Below are 24,685 nucleotides of genomic sequence, written 5' to 3' on the forward strand. Positions count from 1 at the left end.
AGTGGCCGAGCGGTTCTACGCGCTGCAGTCTGGAACCGCGCGACCGCTGCGGTCGCAGGTTGCAATCCTGCCTCGGGCATGGATGTGTGTGATGTCCTTAGGTTTGTAAGGTTTAAGTAGTTCTAAGTTCTAGGGGACTGATGACCTCAGAAGTTAAGTCCCATATTGCTCAGAGCGATTTGAACCATTTCTGCAGCCTATGGCGAACCCTCTCATCAACACAATGTTGCCCGGGCTGTCGACAATGATAGTGACGGCTTCCCAGAATTAATGCGTTCACAGCTCACCATTTAAATGGTGGCACGTGAAAAGCCAAGTGCCTGCACGACGTTGCTGACACAGTCTCTCATTTGTTCTGATTTAGCACGTCTTCCTAACCCAATGCTCAACTTTTACGGTAACCTTAGTGGCGGAGGATTCCCAAGAGAACGCTGTGGAAAAAGCTTCACAGAGGGAGAAATAGTTTTTCAGATTTGCTCATGACACACTTGTAGAGTGAAAAACATCAGAAGATTTTCCAATATCTGAACTCTTTGCATCCCAGTATGAAATTCACCATGCATCTGGAAGAGAATGGCGAACTCCCGTTCTTGGAAGTTTCAAGCACAAAGCGGTTGCGAATTGGTAGGCCTACACTATCATCCACACTAGAATTTACAAAAATGGTATTAGAAGCTCTCGATAAAAATGAGTGTGTGACAGGGATATTTACAGTTGTAAAACCACCTTAGCCTACTACAGAGTACCATAACCAGGCGTAGACTACGGTAATGTTCCTAGTAAATGTGGTCATTTAAGGTCGTAACCACGTTATCTGTACATTGGATGTGTTGCATATCTGTCAACTTTACCTGATAACCAACGCTTTCTTTATCTATGCGATCAGTGAGATTTTGTTGTACGTACTTTTCCTCCTGCATACAACTTAAGAATAAAAAGAGTTTACAAAAAAAAAAAAAAAAAAAAAAAAAAAAAAAAAAAAAAAAAAAAAAAAAAAAGGTCAATGCTGAATTCAGATTTTATTCGTAAATTGCTGATTTGTAACGTGAAACAGAGGGACGTTGTAGTAAAAATAGAGAAAACAATATAGATTTATCCCACAGTGCTGTAAAACGCAATTACCTCAATAAAAAGGTAAAAGGAAAGAAAACCACAAAAAATATATCAAACTTCACTTCAATGCTTCGTCGAACTGATGTAATACAAGTTTCTATTATTCATAAACAACTTTCTCATTTAACAGTAATAACAGGAAACTGTTACCTTTAATCATGATGAAGAACGTTCTATTGAGTACAAAATAACAACAATTATTATAAATTTGTTTACGTTTATGCATGTAAACTATACTTACATCACAAGCAATTGCTTTGATAAAATAAAAGTGGAGAAGTTACCCGATCAACTAACTTCTAATACTTATAAACTGCAGTTTGAATTCTGTAAATATTTTAAAGTTGGTGAGGATATTTAAAGGGCCGAATAGGATACAGAGCATATTTGTTGTACATACGTATCTTCCTGCCCGCTACTTAAGAATAAACTGTATTTACACAAAACTGAAACTGTCAACGTTTAATTCAGTTTTTTGTTTCGAAATATGTTGATTTGTCACTTGAAACAGAGGAAGTTGTAGTAAAAATAGAGAAAACAATATAGGTTTATCACATAGTGCTAGAACTAACGCTGACTGATGTGTGGATTTAATTATGTGCAAAACAAAACACCGAACAGACAAAAGTAAAAAAAAGAAAAAGGAGAGAAAGAGAGAGAGAGAGAGAGATAGAGAGAAGTCGTCGGCTCCCATTTTCTCTCTTATACATCCATTCATGTTTCTTTTCTTAGCAGTCCTATCATTACTACCGGTAATCGTACCCTTTACTATTTCATTTATGTTGTGTACCAAAACTCCCAAACTGTAGTTTTCGAAGAGGGCAACTCTTCTTACCTCTCAAGCGGTAGTATCTCGGTTCTGTTTTCCAACAGTGCAACCTCTTTCACAAATAGCGCTGGTCTCTAAGGAATTAACTGCGTGATGTTCAGCTAGGACCGTAGCCAACATGATCCCCAGATCTGTCCCCGCTGGATCATGTGTGGGCCCAGCTCGGGGTCAACTCTGTTCCAACACTAGTATCCACGATACCAAGGAGCAGTTACAACATTTATGGGTCAGCTTGCCTCGTGAGAGGATACAGCGTCTCTATGACATTCAATTCAGTGCATACATGCTGGTAAGAAAGAAGACCAGAGCTTAATGCCTCGTCGACAACGCGATCGTTAGAAACGGAGCACAAGTCTGGATTACGAATGGAAGGGAAGCAAACCGGTCGTGTCTATTTCAAACAAACCAGTCCAGCATTTATCTGCAGCTGTTTAGGGAAATCACGGAGAACTTAAGTCTGGACGGACGGATGCAGATTTGAATCGTCGTCCTCCTTAGTGCGAGTCCATTGCATCCAGGCCGGATATGGTGTGAGGTCATTGCGATACGTGGACTCAAGCGCTTTGTAAATTTCACTAGATGTTGAAATTACTGAGATTTCATGTTATATGCTCTCAACCCGTGTAGTTTCATTTTGTTTCCCCCTTCCCTTCTGGATGTCTCACATTTTTTGTCACGTAGTGTACGTACCTACACTAAAGCTGTTGGAAAATTTCATAGTTTGTATGGAATTAGGACTCACTCCTGTTTGTCAATGCGAGAGAGCTTTCGCTCGTCCTGTCTCGTTCATTAGCGACTCTTTGCGGCGGATCAGAGCTACAAAACCACTCTGGAGCTCACATTGCGGAAATCTGCTCGTAATGAAGTATTTCCTGCATTGCTGAATAATTGTCGACCTATATATTACAGTACATTCAGAGTCGTATATGTAACAGGAAAATTGTGAACATCGTGACTTCTATGTTACAGTTTCCTGCTTCTCTTTTCTATCAACAACACGCAAAGACGAATGTTCTTTCTCGTAATAATAAACGATTAATAGCTTCTTCTGAACTTACATAGCCTAACGAATTCTAATTCGGTACGATTTTAGCATCAAACGCAACATCAGTTCTATTATCGTACAGATCACTGACAAAAAAACAGAGTCCCCAGTAAAAGCAAACTGACTGAACTCTCTAGACCACGAAAGCCGTAGAACTGCAACGACGCTATAGTATGTGCATCTCTACTCTACGACATTTGTCTTCTTCAGGCGTGTAATTCCACGAAGCTATTAAATTTATCTATAATACTTTAACTAATGATATGAAACACATAATTCATTATATTTTAATTTTCATATAAGCTTACTTGATATTATGGGTCCCGAATGTAATCGCTCGCCTTATGGCTCATTTTTGGTACAGAAGACAACCTTAACGATGAATTTTGACGCTTTACAATTTTTTTTCCGTCCGTCGTTCAGTAACACGCTGTAATAGCTATTACCAGTACCGTAAGTCAAGACTGCTACCTGTGTAGAAAATTATTATTTTGGTATTCAGCAAAAGTTACATTACTTCTCCAAAAGCCGTTGTAGAATGGAAAGCAATGCAGCTCACCGCTGTAATATTGGTAATACAAACCTCATAAAAATGAAAGACGATGGAAAGTGAATACTGAAACCAACCCTTTTTCTCCTGTATAATGAACGCATGAGAATTATCTAATATTAACTAAACGTTTCTGTTATTGTGTTTGACAAAACAGGGTCTTGTTTTCGCAGTAGAATTTTCTATTCAATTATTTTGTAAACGAAATAACGCACTGAAAAGTTTTATCACCACGACATAGATGTTACTGGTGAAACAACAACTCGTATTCACGTGAATCGTATCGCCATTCATCAGCCGAAACCAGTGGTAACGAAATTACGTTCCGATTAAGTTGTTATTGTGTCAGCTAATTTGCATCAAGCGGTTTATCAATACAATCGAATAACTTTTCCTTTACGCGTTACAGTAACTATAAATCGATATCTCGTATAAAGTGACATTACCTTTTCCTCCACCACTGTATCAATAAAGTAGTTTCGTTCGCGACACACTAATTGTGGAATATACCGCATTCGGCAACATTAGTCCACACACGACAATACTGTTAGCAATTCAATCTCCATACCGTCTGTTGTTCGTTAACACACAAACTTAATACAGTTAGATCAGGAGATGATTGCTTCTAGCAGAGAGCATTCGCTATAGCATGGACAAATCGCAAAAAATCAGCGGCGTTCTTCGTAGTTCCGGATACAACATTGTACCTATGTCGGCCCAGCAGCATGCAATATTTCTACACTCTTCGGAAAATTTATTGGACGCATCCGCTGATTTTTCCCACGGACGTTAACGATTTCGAAAGTGAAAAATATGTGCTGCACCCAACTGGATCCTTTCTCATATTCAGCACACGAGTGTATCTATGTAATACATTATTTTCACTCAAATTCACGGTAGTGCTTGTTGTTGTTGTTGTGGTCTTCATTCCAGAGACTGGCTTGATGCAGTTCTCGATGGTACTCTATCCTGTGCAAGCTTCTTCATCTCCCAGTTCCTACTGCAACCTACATCCTTCTGAACCTGCTTAGTGTATTCATCTCTTGGTCTCTCTCTACGATGTTTACCCTCCACGCTGCCTTCCAATATTAAATTGGTGATCCCTTGATGCCTCAGGATATGTCCTAGCAAGCGATCCCTTCTTCTAGTCAAGTTGTGCTACAAATTTCTCTTCTCCCCAATTTTATTCAACCCCTCCTCTTTAGTTATGCGATCTACCCATCTAATCTAACCTTCAGTATTCTTCTGTAGCACTACATTTCGAAAGTTTCTATTCTCTTCTTGTCTAAACTATTTAACGCCCACGTTTCACTTCCATACATGGCTACACTCCATACAAATACTTTCAGAAACGATTTCCTGATACTTAAATCTATACTCGATATTAAAAAATTTCTCTTCTTCAGAAACGCTTTCCTTGCCATTGCCAGTCCATATTTTATATCCTCTCTACTTCGACCATCATCAGTTATTTTGCTCCCCAAGTAGCAAAACTCATTTACTACTTTAAGCGTCTCATTTCCTAATCTATTTCCCTCAGCATCACCAGATTTAATTCGACTACATTCCATTATCCTCGCTTTGCTTTTGTCGATGTTCATCGTATATACTCCTTTCAAGACACTGTCCATTCCATACAGCTGCTCTTCCAGGTCCTTTGCTGTTTCTGGCAGCATTACAATGTCATCGACGAACCTCAGAGTTTTTATTTCTTCTCCACGGATTTTAATTCCTACTCCGAATTTTTCATTTGTTTCCTTTATTGCTTGCTCAATATACAGATTGAATAACATCGGGGATAGGCTACAACCCTGTCTCACTCCCTTCTCGATCACTGCGTCCCTTTCATGCCGGTTGACTCTTACAACTGCCACCTGGTTTCTGTACAAATTGTAAATAGCCTTTCGCTCCCTGTATTTTACCCCTGCCACCTTCAGAATTTGAAAGAGAGTATTCCAGTCAACATTGTCAAAAGCTTTCTCTAAGTCTACAAATGCTAGAAACGTAGGTTTGTCTTTCCTTAATCTATTTTCCATTCGTCTGTAAAGAATGTGTGTTAGTATTTTGCAGCCATGGCTTATTAAACTGGTAGTTCGGTAATTTTCACATGTGTTAACACCTGCTTTCTTTGGAATTGGAATTATTATATTCTTCTAGAAGTCTGAAGGTATTTCGCCTGTCTCATACATCTTGCTCACCAGATGGTAGAGTTTTGTTAGGGCTGGCTCTCCCAAGGCTATCAGTAGTTCTAATGGAATGTTATCTACTCCCGGGGCTTTGTGTCGCCTTAGGTCTTGCAGTGCTCTCTCAAGCTTTTCACGCAGTACCATATCTCCCATTCCATCTTCATCTACATCCTCTTTCATTTCCATAATTTGTCCTCAAGAACATCGCCCTTGTATAGACCCTCTGTGTACTCCTTTCACCTTTCTGCTTTCCCTTCTTTGCTTAGAACTGGGTTTCCATCTGAGCTCTTGATATTCATGCAAGTGGTTCTCTTTTCTCCAAAGGTCTGCTTATTTTTCCTGTAGGCAGTATCTATCTTACCCATAGTGATATACGCCTCTACATGCCTACATTTGCCCTCTAGCCATACCTGCTTAGCCATTTTGCACTTTCTGTCGATCTCATTTTTGAGACGTGGGGCGAACACATGTAAGATGTAGCATCAAGTCATTGATATATTACAGCACGAATAAAAACGTTCGCAGTTATAAATTAACATTGTGTCAGTTAGTTACCAACAATTATTTGCATTTAATTGAAAGTAATACTCTAAATGCATTTTCTAAGAAAGGGAGATTGGTTCTTGAGGGCTCACTCTGCTGCTTATTTGTGGTATCACTGGGAAAAGCCTTCTTTATGGACATGAATTAGAATCTGCCTGAACAGATATTTCTGTGCACAGTCCTAGATCTGAGAGTAGCTTCTGTTATTTCAAGTAACATAATGTCGCACTTCTCATATCAAATAAATTACCGTCAAGCTCATAGGACATAAATTCCTAGATTCCAAAATACATACCGAACATTTAGTGTGCTAATAAAAAGAATATTTTAAATTATTATTTGTGAACAATTTATTTACTTTGTTTCACAATGGTGAAACATCACCATCAAAAATCACTCTGAAAATCTCACCAAGTTTTGTATTATCCTCATTCAAAACCACATATACTACAATACATACTCGCCAGCTACTGTATCTATAATCGCTTTATGGTTACCAAGTGACGTGACACAGTGGCTAGAAAAATGAACGAACTTTTGGGAATAATAGGCGTCTCGTCATACTGATATTTCTAAAAGAATTTCCGCGTAGTCCGAGTTGATCCCTTAAAAAAAGCCTCATTCACTTCCACCCCTATCCTTGTGCAGTCCGTGTTCGAACACTGTTCTCATCGTCGACAGGAAATTAAGAAAACGTTCTTTTTCATTCTCTTCTCTATAAGTTCTTTATAAGCGAGGAAACAAGACACTAATGACAATTCGAGTGTTACAGGTTTGATGCGAGGAGTACTCTCACAAGTTCTCTCTTTCTCTAGCAATGCTCTCAGTATGCTGAGACTCCAAGACTTCCTAAAGAAACATCTCATCACAGAAGAGCTGGTGTTTGCAGTTCATACATTCCAAACCCCACTTTCTGTAGAGTGCCGTAGAAGACCTGAATGACATGTATAAACAGGGCACCGTAGTTGGGTTTTCCTGCCGGCCGGTGTGGCCGTGCGGTTCTAGGCGCTTCAGTCTGGAACCGCGTGACCGCTACGGTCGCAGGTTCGAATCCTGCCTCGGGCTTGGATGTGTGTGATGTCCTTAGGTTAGTCAGGTTTAAGTAGTTCTAAGTTCTAGGGGACTGATGACCACAGATGTTAAGTCCCATAGTGCTCAGAGCCATTTGAACCATTTTTTTGAGTTTTCCTTCGTTTCAGTCAGTACAGATGTTATTTCTGGTTTTACGTGTTGCTGCCAAAATGTTTCTGTCAGTTAGTACGCTGCAGTAGAATCTCCATGGAATTCGTTCTTGTGTGCATTCAGCAGGCAATAATTTTTCAGTCCACGTTGAGAAGGGTGATGAGCTTCGTGTTTGTCACCTTGTAGCTGCCATTTGAGCGAATCAAATGGATTGTGGTCATAATAATGGCGCAGGCACAGCTTCCATATCGCGCGTACTGTGTGAAAAAGTATCGTCAACTTAGATGAAAAGCAATGCACATAACGATTAATTAACTTTTCAATTATTTCATTTCTTCATAACAGGTTTTGGCTACTGCAAAATTCTGACCCACACTTAGAATCACTAAAGCAACGTTGTGTCAGTTTGCAGTAAATCCTCTGCCAAAGCTGGAACTAATTCCAGCAGTTTATTTCATTTACTAATGAGACACATTAGATCTCCAGAGACATTTCCAAGAGTTAGTTAACGTAGTGCTCATTTCAGACAACTAATATGAGGAGGTGTTGCCCTCATTGCCATAATGTTAACAAAGGTGAACGGTTCGAAACTTGAATGTTTATTGTAGTAATGTGTTATTGGTAAAATGACCTTTCCAGATAAAAAAAAGTAATTTAAGTACTCTGTGTCACATCATAAATGTCAATTATTCAGAATATTTCATTTAAATAACTACAAAATTTCAAGTGAATCTACCCGGATGATTCAGCGCCACACGAGGAAATCAGCAGCGTCACAGAGTTGCCAAAAATTTCCTGCGCTGTCGGCGTGTTTCAAATTGACTAGAAGCGCGAATAACGGGTTTCCGTAGCCAATTTCCTGCTGCGTCTAGCATTGCTCGAGTGACTGTCCTGGCGGGCTTCCATGTAAGTGGCGCAGCGGAGCACTGAAATACCGCGAAAACGACAAACGAGCAACCCACTGAGTCCTATTTTCATTTCTTCGATTCGGGTCGCAATATAAGTATTCAGGTGGCCACCTACACCATAAAATAAGCCCAAGAGATTCCTTAGTGGCACTCACCTTTGCAGAATTGCTGCAATTAATTTTGTTCTCGCTCACCCGGCAAAATCTGCTTTTTCTGGCCGAACGCTCTTAGTAGCTGCGCTGTAGACCTTACAAACAGACAATATTTTCTGTTCCATCTATAAATATAAGTCTAAAAATACAGTGGTAGCCACTAGAACTGCTACGCTATGTCATACAACAAACGACAAACTGGCATGAAGTGTAGCTCTTATTCGGAAATGCAAATGATTAATATTATAGCGTAACCTCACACTGTACGTAGGTCTACATTTTTTAATGTAAGGAAAGTGTACGCATCCTATTTTTCTTTCAGAAATCGTATTTGATGTTGGTTATTAGAAGTTCACGTAATGCCTCGTTTAAGAAGGAGGAAGGTCTACCAGCACGAGTCTATATTGGACAGCAGCACGAGCGTGGTCTGTGAAGACTGTAGCTTATCGGTCAGTGACACTGCTTCTCGCATTGGTCGGGTCCCACGACTTTCATACAAATATCGAATCGATAGGTTCGGGAGAGCCGTACTCAATCCCATTAGGATCTTAACAGCCCAACGCGACTTGCGGTCGAGGAGGCCTATATATTGTTTGCTTTGCCGTGCAGTATCGTACAGCCTGCCATGTCACGTACCTCGCGTCAGCAAATCGGATTTTTTGCAGGATACTCAAGGGTCTACAAGGACAGTGCGGCGGCGTTTGGAGCACCACTGCCTGTAAGCGAGACGACTAATGTTTCGGGTTCCTTTGACACGGAAGCAGAGAGAGGCGCACAAACAAAGATGAGCCGAAGTACAACACAATACAGGAGTGGCACTGCTTCAGACGAGTTCGGGTTCTGCGTACAGCATCATGATAGATGTATCTGTGTGTGCATGTCCGTGGAGAACTTACTTTGCCAGATTGTCCTGCACCAGGTTTAATGGCGTGGGTAACGATTGGTACAGAATACTTCCGCTTCTGGCTCTCACAGCAGGTGATTTGGACAGCAGGCCTGACACGTGACATTTCAGACGTGTTAAAGCGGATGGTGGTGTGTTGTCGTCCAAGTCTACATGACATAGCTTTTCAACATGATACCACAAGACTGCGTACTGTCCATGCTCTTCTATAACCTACCTCGATACAGGGGTTTTTCAACTGTTGCCCTGGCGAGCACGTTCTCCAGATCTCTCACTCACGGAAAACATCAAGTTATGTGTAGGCACGAGCCTGGCACAGCATCATTCCACAGCCACTATGATTGATGAAATCTGGATTTGATTGGGAGCAGCGTGGACCAACGTACTCTTAACTTTCATCCCAGTTCAGTTGGGCTCTGTGTCCAGCAGGATTAGAGACATTATTGCTGCCAGAACTGGGAGGTGACAGTTTTGTAGATAAAGATGACAAGTTTTTAGCAGAATGAAAGAAAGACATTTAGGTCACCTGAAGGACACCACAGGAGACTCGCCTTGGATAAGAGAAAGATCAAATTGGTTATAGGCCTTCGACTTATCAAAGGAAACATTCCGACATTTGCCTTTAGAGATATAGTGAAACCATGTCAGCTTGGACCAAGCCCCAGATGTGAGTTCAGTACTACTTTACCATGGCCCCTATACATGAATACCACATTCACTTCAAAAATGGTTCAAATGGCTCTGAGCACTATGGGACTTAACTTCTGAGGTCATCAGTCCCCTAGAACTTAGAACTGCTTAAACTTAACTAACCTAAGGACATCACACACATCCATGCCCGAGGCAGGATTCGAACCTGCGACCGTAGCAGCAGTGCGGTTCCAGACTGTAGCGCCTTGAACCGCTCGGCCACTCAGGCCGGCGGAGTCAAGGAAAGCGGGACAAATTTTGCATATGCATTTCTCTTCATCAGAACATTGTGAAACATTTCTTGAACACTAGATTTAGAAACATTCCTCCATTGTAATTTGTGACACAACAACGTTGACAAAATGCGGCCGCACGTCCAACACTGCTTGATCACAACTGACTGATCGATAGCACATACGTTGTTTACACTTATTAGTTAAAGCTTCTGGTACGCCAGGAATAAAATCTGTCTAAGAACCTCTAGACGGACAGTGTGTGTTTGGTGAAGTAGCGATATTTATTCACTGTGACTGACAACTTTCACATTTTTAACGCGCTAAATACTGAGGTGACAATGCTCAGGCGCTAAGCGGCGTTGCAGTTATGAAATAGGATACTTAATATGTGTGGCAAAGGGATCGCCTTGTGAGTGATGTTGCACATGGGTATCATATGATTTGCTTTGTCCTTAGCATTCAGCATTGTTATCACAATAGTCAGTTAGTTAGAGATACAATAATTATCAGAGTCAAAGTAAATTATTGCAACTCTTTCACACAGCATACTTCGGCTATTTGTCAGTTTTTACAGCACAGAAACAATGCTTTAGTGGAGTTGTGTACCTAGTCGAAACACTCTAAAGGACCTAAAACTGAGTAATGGCAACACTCAATATGTGTGGGAAAAGGATCACCTTGTGAGTGATGTTGCACATGTGTATCATAAGATCTGCTTTGCCCTTAGCATTGAGCATTGTTATCACAATAGTCAGTTGGTTAGAGATATAATAATTATCAGAGTCAAAGTAAATTACTGCGACTCTTTCACCCAGCATAATTCGGCTATTTGAATACATTATTCCACAAGTCTGTTTTTACAGCACAGTAACAATGAGTTGGTGGAGTTGTGTACCTAGTCGAAACACCCTACAAGAACTAAAACTGAGTAACCGCAATTTAAAAACACCCTGTAAGTCATTCTCACTTTGCGTATACAGAAAGTGTGAGGTGATGAGACAGAAATAGGGAAACAGAGTGGCGGAATAGGCAGTGATGGAGAGCGCCGAGTGTAGCAGAGGAGGGGTCTGGCTAACACGATCGATCGGGGCGGGCCTGGCTGCTGGCTGTTCCGCAGTGGCGCGCCTTGGACACCCTCTGTTTACACTCCGGCGAACAGTGAACGAGTTTCTCCTTGTCCCTCTCTCTCTCTCCCATCTGTCCCTAGTAGCGAGCCCGGATGGACGGACGTCGTCCTATTGTTGTGGCATTGCGGTGTTTCGGAAACCTACGTTATGCGCTCCTAGCGCGTGGGAGGCATACACGCTCTGTGATGGTCAGAGTCGCACAATGTGTGCCATTATGCCCTTCTAAGCCGAGCTCATGGTGCTGATGGTACCGTGACTAGGGCGGACAACTGAGTCCTCTAATTCAGGTATTATTAGGTAGATAATTACGCTCGTAGCATTGTTTCACCTCCGCCAGAAATTATATGCTGCTATCCAAGGCACCATTTTCCTTTCTTAGCAACTCTGAAACTAAGATTAACTATTATACTGGTGAGCTTAATCTCAAAAACTCCATTCAATGTGCGCTGCATTCAGTAGGAAGTAGATCTGCAATCGGTGATATTCAAGTTGACTATGTATATTTTCGTTTACTTCCAGAAATATTTCGGTACAATTGTGCATTGTCTTTAATCCTTATCGAGTACCTGACCAAAAACGATTGAACTGATGGCTTTTCACCATAAATAACATAACTTAGTGCATTGCCGTCAGCTGCGAGAAATCGTTGTGAACTAGCGTAGTAACTTACGAGGCTGCTACAAAATTTTCGCAAAATGAAAACTGGTGGTTTACTATCAATACAAGCAGTTGAAATGTAGTTATAATAAATAGGGAAAAATATTAAATGCACTGTCCGATAAAACAGAGAAGCACGAAGACGTGGTCGGATGTTAATGCAACTTCTTCTTACACGTTCACACCATCGGCGGGTACGTAAATAATTAGAGTAGGAATTCCCGTATATCCCGTATATCACGGGCGTGAACAGCTTCAGATGCTGAGTGATCACAATGAAGGACAGGGGGATGCCACGTACTCGTGTGAGTCAGCATTGTGGGTCTCCATTTGGCCAGCTGGTCGAATCATGTAATATCCAGATTTGTGGGGCATTCGAACAGTGACCTAATGTAGCACTCCGTGAGAGAGTGAGGGCAAGCATGCTCGTTTGCGGCCAACCACGTCTGACCACCAAAAGGCAGTACTGCCGTACTGTGAACCGAGCACACAGTAACCCCTTCACATCTGCGCCTCCCATCCGAGAATAGGTAATGGACTCCTTGCAACATTTCGTGTCATTCCGCACCATTGGTCTGGGACTATCAGCAGTCGGCCTATGGAATTACCGTCCATGGCTAGGTTGTCGTTCACACAACAGTCAGAACGACTGCGTTTAGAGTGGTGCCGTCACCGTGCAGCATGGACTATTGATGAATGGTACCGCACTGCGTTCAGTGACAATTCGTGGTTCCGCGGTACCCCGGATGACCGTCATCGGCCATTAGGGCAGTGACCTGCGCAGAGATCTCATTCTTGCACTGTTTCGGAGAGGCACAGCAGTCTATGCCTAGTATCATGATGTGGGGGGCTTCTGCGTATGACTTTAGATCACAGCTGGTGGTAATTGAGGGAACTCTGCCAGCACATGGTATGTCACTGTTATCCTGTGTCCTCGTGTGTTACCCCACCAGCGACAGGATCTTGGTGCTATTTTTCAACAGGACAATATTTCAGATGGTTCAAATGGCTCTGAGCACTATGGGACTTAACTTCTGAGGTCATCAGTCCCCTAGAACTTAGAACTACCTAAACCTAAGGACATCACACACATCCATGACGGAGGCAGGATTCGAACCTGCAACAGTTGCGGTCGCGTGGTTCAACTGTAGCGCCTAGAACCGCTCGGCCACCCCAGCCGGCCTCAACAGGACAAATGGCACCTGTTTGTGTGAACTCAGCCGACAGAACGTGTGTAGAGCTAGCTCGGATTTCAGTTACATCCCAATGCCAGTATCCTGGATATCAAGGACTGGTTGCAACAGTTGTGGGCCAGCTGGCCTGAAGGAAAGATGCAACACTTTACGACACCCCCTTCCCAACCGTATCAGTGCATGACTCCCGGCCAGTGCTATGTGATACTGATAAGTGAGATTGTACTGCCAAGTTCTTTGTGAATTTGACTCGATGTTGTAATCACTGAAATTACATCACAGACCCTTTCAACCACTGAAGTTTCATTTAATTTCCTCCCCCTCTTCTGATTGTTTCTCTTTTTACGTCAGGCAGTGTATTCTTTTAAGAATAGCTCTATGATTTAATGTCTGATGAAGTAGTCAAATATTTTCCTGTGTACTTACGAAATATTTAAGATTGGACGTCGGACATAACCAAATACCGATGATAGGAAATGCCAGGTAGCCGTTGGTAGAACTAATGCGCGAAAAACTCGCTTTAAAAAACCCTCGCACGACTAATTATTGTAATATTTTTTTCTTTTTTGTAGTCATATCTCAGAACCTTGACAAGAAGTATAGGGAAAAGACGTAAGAAAAGTTGAAGGGACGTGACGTCATTTGTCGGAGGTGTTTTCAATCAGGACGGTGAGCGCTCACAAATGCTCAATAAAAGTTCATAACTGGTTGTTGGAAGATTGCTAATGGATTATAACGAGAACGTTTAGTCTCAAAATAACTCCCAAGTACCTCCCCTATTATACAAAGAGAAAAAAACACGTAACGACCACACCTAAAAGAATTAAAATACATTATATCCGTGGGTCCACGCGGAGTCTTCAGCCCAACCGTACTGATCAGGGAGTGAGTCTGGCATCAACGCGAAGGTTGATTTGAACACCAAAGTGCTTAACTATACACGGTATGCTGTTGTCTTCCTCTGACCTTTGAAGTAACTTACACAGCCAGTTACGGGGGGAGCTACAGTTTAACGTGGCTTCGGAGCCACGACGCCACTCCTCTCTTTCATTACCAAGCATTGCCAGTTAGTTACATGTTTCTTAGATTGGATGAACGATTTTTTAATGGAAATGGTGTGGAACGAGTCATTTTATAGGCTGTGTACACATGATTAATCATAACATTAGTGAACATAATATTTTTCAGTTTCACTCATGCAAGTATACTTGAAAACTATTTTTTTGCGAAAGAAATGCTAAACAATACACAAAACTCCTAGGACCTACCGCAGACTGAACCTGAAACTCTTGTGGGAACGCAGTCTTCCATGTTTCCCTTTTCCTCAGTTTTTCGTTTCTTTTTTCTTTTTTTCTTTTTTTTCTTATAGGGCCTCCAAATCTTCCGTTCTAGCCCTGCCTTGCACTCTCCGTATTCGTCTTTGTCGGCATCGGCTTCATCCGTCTCTTGTTTAACTGAAATTACCTGTTTGTATATAAATACAAAACTGAAACTGCTACTTCAGTATAGTTTTTGACGATGACATCATTGGCTGTGCATCCATCTTCTTTAATTGAAAAGAAAATCCGTGTTCTTCTTAACGGTCATTGAGTAACCGAATTACAACAAACAACGAGAAATTCGTACATTATGTACCATCGCACTGTACAGTGACTTCCGGAGTTATCATATACAAGTTCCTGCAGACGCTGTTGTAATTTTTTCATCCCCAAATAATTTGGCGCTGTCAGTAATGAACATACACATAGGATACCCCAGTACCAACTAGCCACAGAAATTCTAAGCCACAATCACACTCAGCCGAACTTCACGTGATTAACTACAGTAAGGTTTTTCAACAAAATTGATTTCTAAATTTGCCATTTACAACTAAATAATGAGAAAAATGATTTTATCATGGTTATGCCATTCTTACATACTTCGTAATAGCGTCTCCCTCATTTCACCTAATTTGCGCTGATGGTGGGAGAGTCATTTGATAATAATTGAAGGAATGTAAAAATTGTTGGGATTTGACGTCCGTTGACTTCGAGGTCACATGGAAACCCTAAACCACTTTGGCCAAATGGAGAGTTGAGCCTCGCTTCTCAAGAAGGCGAATGCAGTGTCTTAAACAGTGCATCACCTCAAGCGGTCGTAGTAAAGCAACAATCTATACTAGACAGATAGGCATTTCATTTAACAATCTTTAGAGGATTTGTACTGGAAACAAACTTAACACTGTGCGGTATATTAAACTTTTCAAAGGGTATACCCCAGCATTTATCTGGAGCGATTTAGCGAAACCACAGGAAACCAAAATCTGGCCGGACGGGGATTTCAATGTGAGTCCTTTGTGTTAATCACTACGCCACCTCGCTCGGTATTTCGTTATGTAGGAAGGGCAATACAAGGAACTAATAATAGCATGACTCACTTCAGTAAATTCTACAGAAATGTAAATTCTTTGACAAGTCGCTTACTTGTACTGTTACAGTGGCAATTTTATCAGTACTCTCAGTATCAAATTGAACCGGCAGAGGAACACTCGAAAGCCGGATGGATCGATGGGCAACGCGACAGAACACAAGATAATTTGTACGTCACGGTTAGCTTCTCCTCCCCTTCCCCCCCCCCCCCACCTGCCAACCCCCGCCCCCCCCCTTGCCCCCCTCCCCCCTACCCCGCCTGTCACTCAAGGCAGCAAGTGTAACTGGCCAATATGAATTTACGCGCGGCGCCAGGGTCCACAACCCAACAGATGTACTTCGCCCGATGAGGCGCACCACGTACCCCACATTTTCCCATATTGATGGTGAGTTCGTCGCTCCTAACCTGCGGGAGATATCCATCGGGTGATTACTTAAGAGGGTGGTCCTCGGAGAGAAAGAATTACCCGAAACAAAAAGTCAATAAACAGCTCTATCCAAAGAAAGTGGTTGGCGCTGATAATACATCAGGTCTTTCCTCCGAATAACGGCCTGCAGAGAACTCACGACATCGCAGAAGATATCAGTTCTATACTATATCATCTCTCTGTTGGAAAATTTAATGGACGTGTAAGATTTTGCTTGTATTTTATGTGACAGGAAGAAAGACCACAATTTAACGTGAAATTAGCATCGAGGCTGCAATGACCAAAGCGCCAGGACCTTTTGCAAGGAGAGTGGGAAATGAACCGGCGATAGCTAACATGAAGGAACTGTCATGGAACTCACTCACTTGCAGTGTTTTAAAAGACGCAAGGGAATCCGAAATTAGGGTGGTTGTCCTGAGGTTTTAGTCCCGTACCTCTCGCATACGAATACGTATTTGAAAGACTACACAAAAAATCCTCAGTGTGTTTTATGCGTCTGACATCTCAGTAATTTACACGCCCTTTGCCGGCCGGTGTGGCCGTGCGGTTCTAGGCGCTACAGTCTGGAACCGCATGACCGCCACGGTCGCAGGTTCGAATCCTGCCTCGGGCATGGATGTGTGTGATGTCCTTAGGTTAGTTAGGTTTAAGTAGTTCTAAGTTCTAGGGGACTGATGACCACAGATGTTAAGTCCCCTAATGCTCAGAGCCATTTGAACGATACACGTCCTTTAAAATATCTCACCTCTAGCAACTGGAAGACAGCCCTAAACTGTAAACACCGTGGAATTAGTCTTCGACTTCGTAAAGGAAGAGGTATCCGGCAGCAGGATAATGTCGGTGGTATAAGCAGTGACAGAAGTCCTGGTGAGAAAAACCAGTTGATTCCGCGGCCAGAGCCAGTTCGCCAGGTGACCACTGCAGATAAATCCATGTGGAAGCTTTTCTAAGGAACCACACAGACAAGATGTAGTCGTTTCATTAAGTTCAACTCAGTGTAGACGTTTATTTGTAGGTAATAAGTTGTTAATGACTCTGTACAAGGAGGAAAACACTTCCATCGTATGAATCGGGAGACTGATGTCGGTCTATACAATCTTCCAACAACCTCGCACCAGATAACAGTTGAACGGGACTGGGGCAGTCCCGTCCTTGCGAACAAGCGGGAAGTGTGTTGCGACCACTTGCCGCCTCTAGATGTCGTCCCCAAAATAGCTCACGGCAATATAAACTTTTCAAATGTGACGCAATTTGAAAAGAATGAGGTCTAAGTCAGCAGAAGAAGCAAGTCTTACTGGCTGTACGAGAGTGAAAAATTGCGACGTGACATTATGCACTGCACGGGTAACAATCACAATCATGTGTCGGACATACAATGCAGACGCATTGCGTGTGATATCTGAGAGAGACATGCCTCCTCCCGTGCGCGTCTTCGGCAGAATCTCGTAACATAATTTAACTGTATGGCCCTTCCATATAAATTGGCCAGACACTGCCAAAACTTTTTCGCTATCGTTTTGGGAACGGAAAAAGAACTGTGCGATATAATATGCCCTGCACAAAATATAGGTAACCAATATGCGAACTTTCTGCCAAATAGTAAGCGAGCATCGCTCGCGTTCCAGTATGGCACCCTGAATTCAGTAACAGATTTCCAATTCAAAGCCGCCATCTTCAGTGGACAACGACCAATAGCAACCCCCAAAGATGTATGTGCATGCACAAAACGTGCCCAAGAAAGGACAGCGTCCTCGAAACCACTGAGATTGAGCAATTTGCATTTGCCTTCATTTAAGCGCAGACGAAGAGACAGAGCGCTGACTGCCCTGAGACGCTCCCCGACAGAGAACAACCGGCGGCGTCATCCTTCCATCGACCGCGAGAGACGCTGCTATGTTCTTGTACAAGTTTGAAGGAACGACACGCGCAGGAGCGGTAAAGCTAGCAATCTCCAACAGGTAATTGATATACATTTGACTAACGCGATCAAATGCCTTAGAAAAATCTATGAGGACAAAAGCACAATGAATAGAAATAACAGCCACCATCCATATGTTCTGCCATCGGCGTCAACATTGTATGGCCAGGAATCCAACATTGATGTTCACCTGTCAAACGACTAAGCAATACAGACCATCTGCTGTTCACAGCCCGTGCAACAGCCTTGAAGTCAAAACTGAGTACCGGGAGGGGACGAAAATCAGCTGCTGTTAAGCGGCGATGATGCTTCGGGATGAGAACAATTTTCCCCACCTTGAAGCTCTCAGGCACTGCTCTCCCCACAAAATTTCGTTTAAAATTAAAATAAAAGTAGAACCCAACAGATGCCAAAAATGGAAATAAAATTATTTCGGAAGGACACCCGGATCAAGGGGTTTATAGGACGGGGAATTAGCAAAAAAATCAAACACTTCATACTCCTGAAAATCCGACAAAAGTCAACATTCTGATCAGATGCTATCATCTCATAGAGGCTCACAAAACTAGCAGCGTTAGGGGGGAGGTACGACGTCATCCGCAGCATATAACTGTGCGTAGTGTTGATGTAAAGGTTGAGTCACCCCACTTTCAGTAGTCAACTGAAGACCATCATTTGCCGTGAAGGAGGTAATAATAGAACGACTACGATGAGCGTGATGGCGAAGTAGGTGTTAGAATGATCTGAGTTGCTTGTTAACGAGAGAACGTGGCTTAGTCTTCACCCGCAACCTTTACATCTGTTGCTTCTTAATCGACAACAACTTAGCCTTGATCCGCAGGAGGTTAGCGACCCTCACACGTGTATCAAATTGTAGCGTGTATAATTCACGAAGAAGGATATAATGAAACTCATAGGTCTGCCGATAGTCACTCTCCCTTGCAGAACAATAACATCTCATGTGATTTATGGATTCGCGACTTGGCATGCTCAGACCAGCATCTCAGTAAGGAATGGTAACGCTCTTCCGATCGGAGGCAAAACTCCCACTCAGCGCCAATCTACCATTCAATTAAAGAGGCGGACTACGCCTCGTATACTTTCATGAAAATGTTTCATTTGTAGTTGTTAAAACACAGCCTTAAATTATACAAACACACATTTAAGTTTATAACTGACACCAAGTCGTAGGAACCATGATCTCTTTTGTAATAAAAAATAAACAAACACAGTCTGGATCACTTCTGTGAGAAGCGTTTGTTTACTTTCTAATCATTTCAGTAGTTAGGACTACGCCGAGGAGCACTAGGTACAGCACTCCAAAACAAAAAGATAAATTGTACGCGTCCCACGAACATCTGTAAAATGGTTCACAATGTATGGTTCATAATTAATAAAATGTAAGAGTTTCACGTATGTCAACTACATTTTGCTGAGCCCTTTATGGGAGCAAAGGAAATCAGCTGCTTATCACATTTAGTTAAAAGATACAAATAAAAACGTTAGGAAAGAGATACCAATAACCTCTGAAAAGTTGATGAATAGTAGATCGATATTAACACATGAGGATTTCAGCAACGACGTAGACTGTGTCCTGTTCTTTCTAAACAGTAGATGAAATCGATTTCAAGCTCAGCATCGTTCCATAGACTGTCGCATACGGTCTAACACATCAAAACGCCATGAGATACGTTCAACGGCTCTGACAATCCAAATAACCCAGCACAGTGAAGTTTCACAGCAGGCTATGAAAAATAAATCTCCAAGTAACCCACATAACAACTAGAAAAACGGCCCATCGATGTTATATCCCATGTTGGAGTATGTTAGTAAATTTCTTTTCTCGTTTTCGCGAAGATAAACCTTAGTATATTTGATACACTAAATCAGAATATTTCGACCGCTCGCGTCAGTTGTGCCTTTCTTTCACGAAGAATGAATGACCGCTCGACCACTCCGGCCGGCTTCTGTATAACAGTTATGCTTATCAACGAGTTTGTACAACTACAGCCACTGCCAATAACAATAACAACAGTAATAATAATAATGGTAAGACGCATAACTTATCTGACAAAAGAGATAATTGTTTTTGTAGAATTTTGTTGTTTTGTACATAATGAAGTACAGCTTAGGACAATAACGAAATAATGTGTAAGCTTCCGCAACTCTCAGTTTCGCATTTTTGTGTAACTGGGAGTTTTCGTGTTTTTCCACTTTTTCGGGCAAATGTACAGGATTCGTAACAGATGTATTAGGTCACGAATTTACATCCAGACAGAAAATCACATTTTCTTACGCTGCACCCACACAACAACTAGTGGTAACTGTGCACTGCCCTTGTTAAATGTGCGCTTCTAGTAACGCTTATTTGATTTCGTCTCTCTCTTACTCAAGTAATCTGTTCTCGGAGACCCTAGTTCCTTTACGGGTAACTTTTCCTGATAATTTACTTTTGCATTCCCAGAATGAGATTTTCACTCTGCAGCGGAGTGTGCGTTGATATGAAACTTCCTGGCAGATTAAAGCTGTGTGCCAGACCGAGGCTCGATCTCGGGACCTTTGCCTTTCACGGTCAAGTGCTCTACCGACTGAGCTACTCAAGCACCACTCACGACGCGTGTTCATGCTTTACTTTTCTCTTAGCATTTAAAATAGATTCAACATAGTTCACGTTTACACTGGACACAAAAGCCGATTCCCGACAGTAAACGGCCCAATACAAACACAAACCGCCGTTTGTGGAACTGATTAAACTCAAGTAGTGATGTGTACATGGTAACTTGATTAGAATGCAGATGAGGCGCTGAGATCCATAGGGGCCTATAGCACACGGCGGTTGGTACCACATTTAAGTGGATACCAGAGAAACCAATAATACAGCTTTTCGTAAAGTTTGGTATATACAATGTGGGCCTACATCATAGATCACCATATCCAAGGATTTCAGAAGGATGAATAAAAGCTACACTATCACAATCGACAGCTTTAGGCTCTTCTGATTCTCACCTTCTCAAATGGATTACTGTATGACTGTATTCCTATGTTAATATTCTATAACTCATTCAGAAACCCACAAAATAGGTTTACTGTCAGTACAACTTTAACATAAACTTACGTCGGATCTAACTTTACTATATAATGAGTGAATTAGCGTACCTTAGGAGTGTGCTATCGTCTCACAGGATTTATGCCGAGCGAACGAGGATAAAAGTCTGCCGCAGTATGCCACTACCTGGTGGCACTGAAGTAAACTTCCAGTTGAGTGGCAATGGCTAGCTGCGCACATCATGAACCGTGTTCTTTCTTTATCAAATCCGTATGTATTTGGCCCGTAAGGCAATTACATCGCGCGAGCTGCGCATACGGTAAAGCTCCTTAAAACGTGCACACGTGATGGTGTGTCGCGACGCCGATGCCAAGTTTCAGAGAATCTAAACGAGAAGTAGCGCGGTAGATTTAAGTGCCGTATCTTTCAGGTTGCTGCATCTATGTCAACGTTTATCAGCATTCAAAGAAAAATAACCAACAAATCTTCAAGGTACCGAAAGTTAGGTTGTTCGGGTGCTCTTATGCTCTTACACAGCAGGCGCCACTGCACGTAACATCTAAATCTCAAGACCAAGTGGAAATTTTAACCCACGTCCTCCCGAATACAAGCACAATGTCTTAACGACTAAGCTTGCTCGCAGTTTGGCAGATGGTAATGACCATAGGATTGTCTGTCAGAAAGACGCAGAGGTGTTAATCGCTCATTCTAAAGTGTGATGTCTCGAATGTGCTTTAAACGAGATAAATTTCAAGAAAATGTACTTGAATAAATAATCTAAAATTTTCATAACTATATTTGAATTTTCCTGTATAATATACACTCCTGGAAATGGAAAAAAGAACACATTGACACCGGTGTGTCAGACCCACCATACTTGCTCCGGACACTGCGAGAGGGCTGTACAAGCAATGATCACACGCACGGCACAGCGGACACACCAGGAACCGCGGTGTTGACCGTCGAATGGCGCTAGCTGCGCAGCATTTGTGCACCGCCGCCGTCAGTGTCAGCCAGTTTGCCGTGGCATACGGAGCTCCATCGCAGTCTTTAACACTGGTAGCATGCCGCGACAGCGTGGACGTGAACCGTATGTGCAGTTGACAGACTTTGAGCGAGGGCGTATAGTGGGCATGCGGGAGGCCGGGTGGACGTACCGCCGAATTGCTCAACACGTGGGGCGTGAGGTCTCCACAGTACATCGATGTTGTCGCCAGTGGTCGGCGGAAGGTGCACGTGCCCGTCGACCTGGGACCAGACCGCAGCGACGCACGGATGCACGCCAAGACCGTAGGATCCTACGCAGTGCCGTAGGGGACCGCACCGCCACTTCCCAGCAAATTAGGGACACTGTTGCTCCTGGGGTATCGGCGAGGACCATTCGCAACCGTCTCCATGAAGCTGGGCTACGGTCCCGCACACCGTTAGGCCGTCTTCCGCTCACGCCCCAACATCGTGCAGCCCGCCTCCAGTGGTGTCGCGACAGGCGTGAATGGAGGGACGAATGAAGATGTGTCGTCTTCAGCGATTAGAGTCGCTTCTGTCTTGGTGCCAATGATGGTCGTATGCGTGTTTGGCGCCGTGCAGGTGAGCGCCACAATCAGGACTGCATACGACCGAGGCACACAGGGCCAACACCCGGCATCATGGTGTGGGGAGCGATCTCCTACACTGGCCGTACACCACTGGTAATCGTCGAGGGGACACTGAATAGTGCACGGTACATCCAAACCGTCATCGAACCCATCGTTCTACCATTCCTAGACCGGCAAGGGAACTTGCTGTTCCAACAGGACAATGCACGTCCGCATGTATCCCGTGCCACCCAACGTGCTCTAGAAGGTGTAAGTCAACTACCCTGGCCACCAAGATCTCCGGATCTGTCCCCCATCGAGCATGTTTGGGACAGGATGAAGCGTCGTCTCACGCGGTCTGCACGTCCAGCACGAACGCTGGTCCAACTGAGGCGCCAGGTGGAAATGGCATGTCAAGCCGTTCCACAGGACTACATCCAGCATCTCTACGATCGTCTCCATGGGAGAATAGTAGCCTGCATTGCTGCGAAAGGCGGATATACACTGTACTAGTGCCGACATTGTGCATGCTCTGTTGCCTGTGTCTATGTGCCTGTGGTTCTGTCAGTGTGATCATGTGATGTATCTGACCCCAGGAATGTGTCAATAAAGTTTCCCCTTCCTGGGACAATGAATTCACGGTGTTCTTATTTCAATTTCCAGGAGTGTACAATGCAACTCGAGAATAAATAAAGCTATACTCAAATAAAACGCACCATCGTCTTTATCGAGGAATTCTCCGTCTCTTTGACACGACACATGCTCCCCTTTCCTTTTGAAGATTACAAGTTTCATCCAACATGCGGATTCCAGAATGGCTGCCATGTTGGTAACATAGGTACGCAGTTTCCCCCCCCCCCCCCCCTCTCCCCTGCCATACTACTCGACTTTAAATTCCTGTTTAGCCATCTACTTTTGTTTTAGAAGGGTGGTTTGACAGCTATAGAACACGCTGTACCTCGTTTTCCTAGTCATATAGTGGCATAAACCATACTTCGATCATCTGAATCATTTTGTCTGCTAGGGACATTTGTGATATTGCTTGAAGGCTAATAAAGGAATAGGAATAGACAATAATAGTCTTCTTTCTATCATGCCATATCTTCTCCAGTGCCTTCAGGATCGCAGTGGCCGAGCGGTTCTGGGCGCTTCAGTCTGAAACTGCGCGACCGCTACGGTCGCAGATTCGAATCCAGCCTCGGGCATGGATGTGTGTGATGTCCTTAGGTTATTTAGGTTTAAGTAGTTTTAAGTTCTAGGGGACTGATAACCTCAGATGTTAAGTCGCATAGTGCTCAGAGCCGATTGAACCATTTTTGAAGCCTTCAGGATAGCCTACAGCCTTGCGCTATAGACTGTGAATTCGTTTGCCAGGCGATTCCTAAATATACATGTAGCCCGATTACAGTTCTTATTCGTCACTCCACACAACGTTTTTCCACTGTTCAATCATCCTATGTTTACGCTTGTAACACCAAGCGAGGCGTCGTTTGGCATTTAGCGGCGTGAGCTTACGACCAGCCGCTCGACCATGAAATACAAGTTTTCTCACCTCCCGCCTAACTGTCATAGTACTTGCGGTGGATCCTGATGCAGTTTGGAATTCCTGTCTGATGGCCTGTATAGATGTCTGCCTCCTTACACATTACGACCCTCTTCAACTGTCGGCGTTCTCTGGCAGTCAATAGACGAGGTCGGCCTGTACGCTTTTGTACTGTACGTGTTCCTTCACGTTCCCACTTCACTATTACATCGGAAACAGTGGACCTAGAGATGTTTAGGAATGTGGAAATGTCGCGTACAGACGTATGACAAAAGTGACACCCAATCACCTGACCGCGTTCGAGGTCCGTGAGTTCCACGAAGTGCCACATTCTGCTCTCTCACGATGTCTAATGACTACTGATGTCGCTGATATGAAGTACCTAGCAGTAGGTGGCAGCACGATGCACCTAATATGGAAAACGTATGTTTTTGGGAGTGCCCAGATACTTTT

The 24,685-nt window shown here is 43.1% G+C and overlaps 1 protein-coding gene and 1 non-coding gene across 2 annotated transcripts in view; one reads left to right on the forward strand and one right to left on the reverse strand.

Moving 5' to 3' along the window:
- LOC124555261 (thrombospondin type-1 domain-containing protein 7A-like) overlaps positions 1-24,685 on the forward strand; it is a 1,197,505-nt gene that overhangs the window by 179,167 nt on the left and 993,653 nt on the right. The gene's annotated exons all lie outside the window — the stretch shown is intronic.
- On the reverse strand, positions 10,248-10,331 carry Trnas-gga. Its single transcript is given in 2 exon segments — positions 10,248-10,288; positions 10,292-10,331. It is a non-coding gene; the product is annotated as a tRNA-Ser (tRNA).

The sequence above is a fragment of the Schistocerca americana genome, chromosome X (assembly GCF_021461395.2).
Source record: "Schistocerca americana isolate TAMUIC-IGC-003095 chromosome X, iqSchAmer2.1, whole genome shotgun sequence".
In the NCBI taxonomy this organism is placed as follows: domain Eukaryota; kingdom Metazoa; phylum Arthropoda; class Insecta; order Orthoptera; family Acrididae; genus Schistocerca; species Schistocerca americana.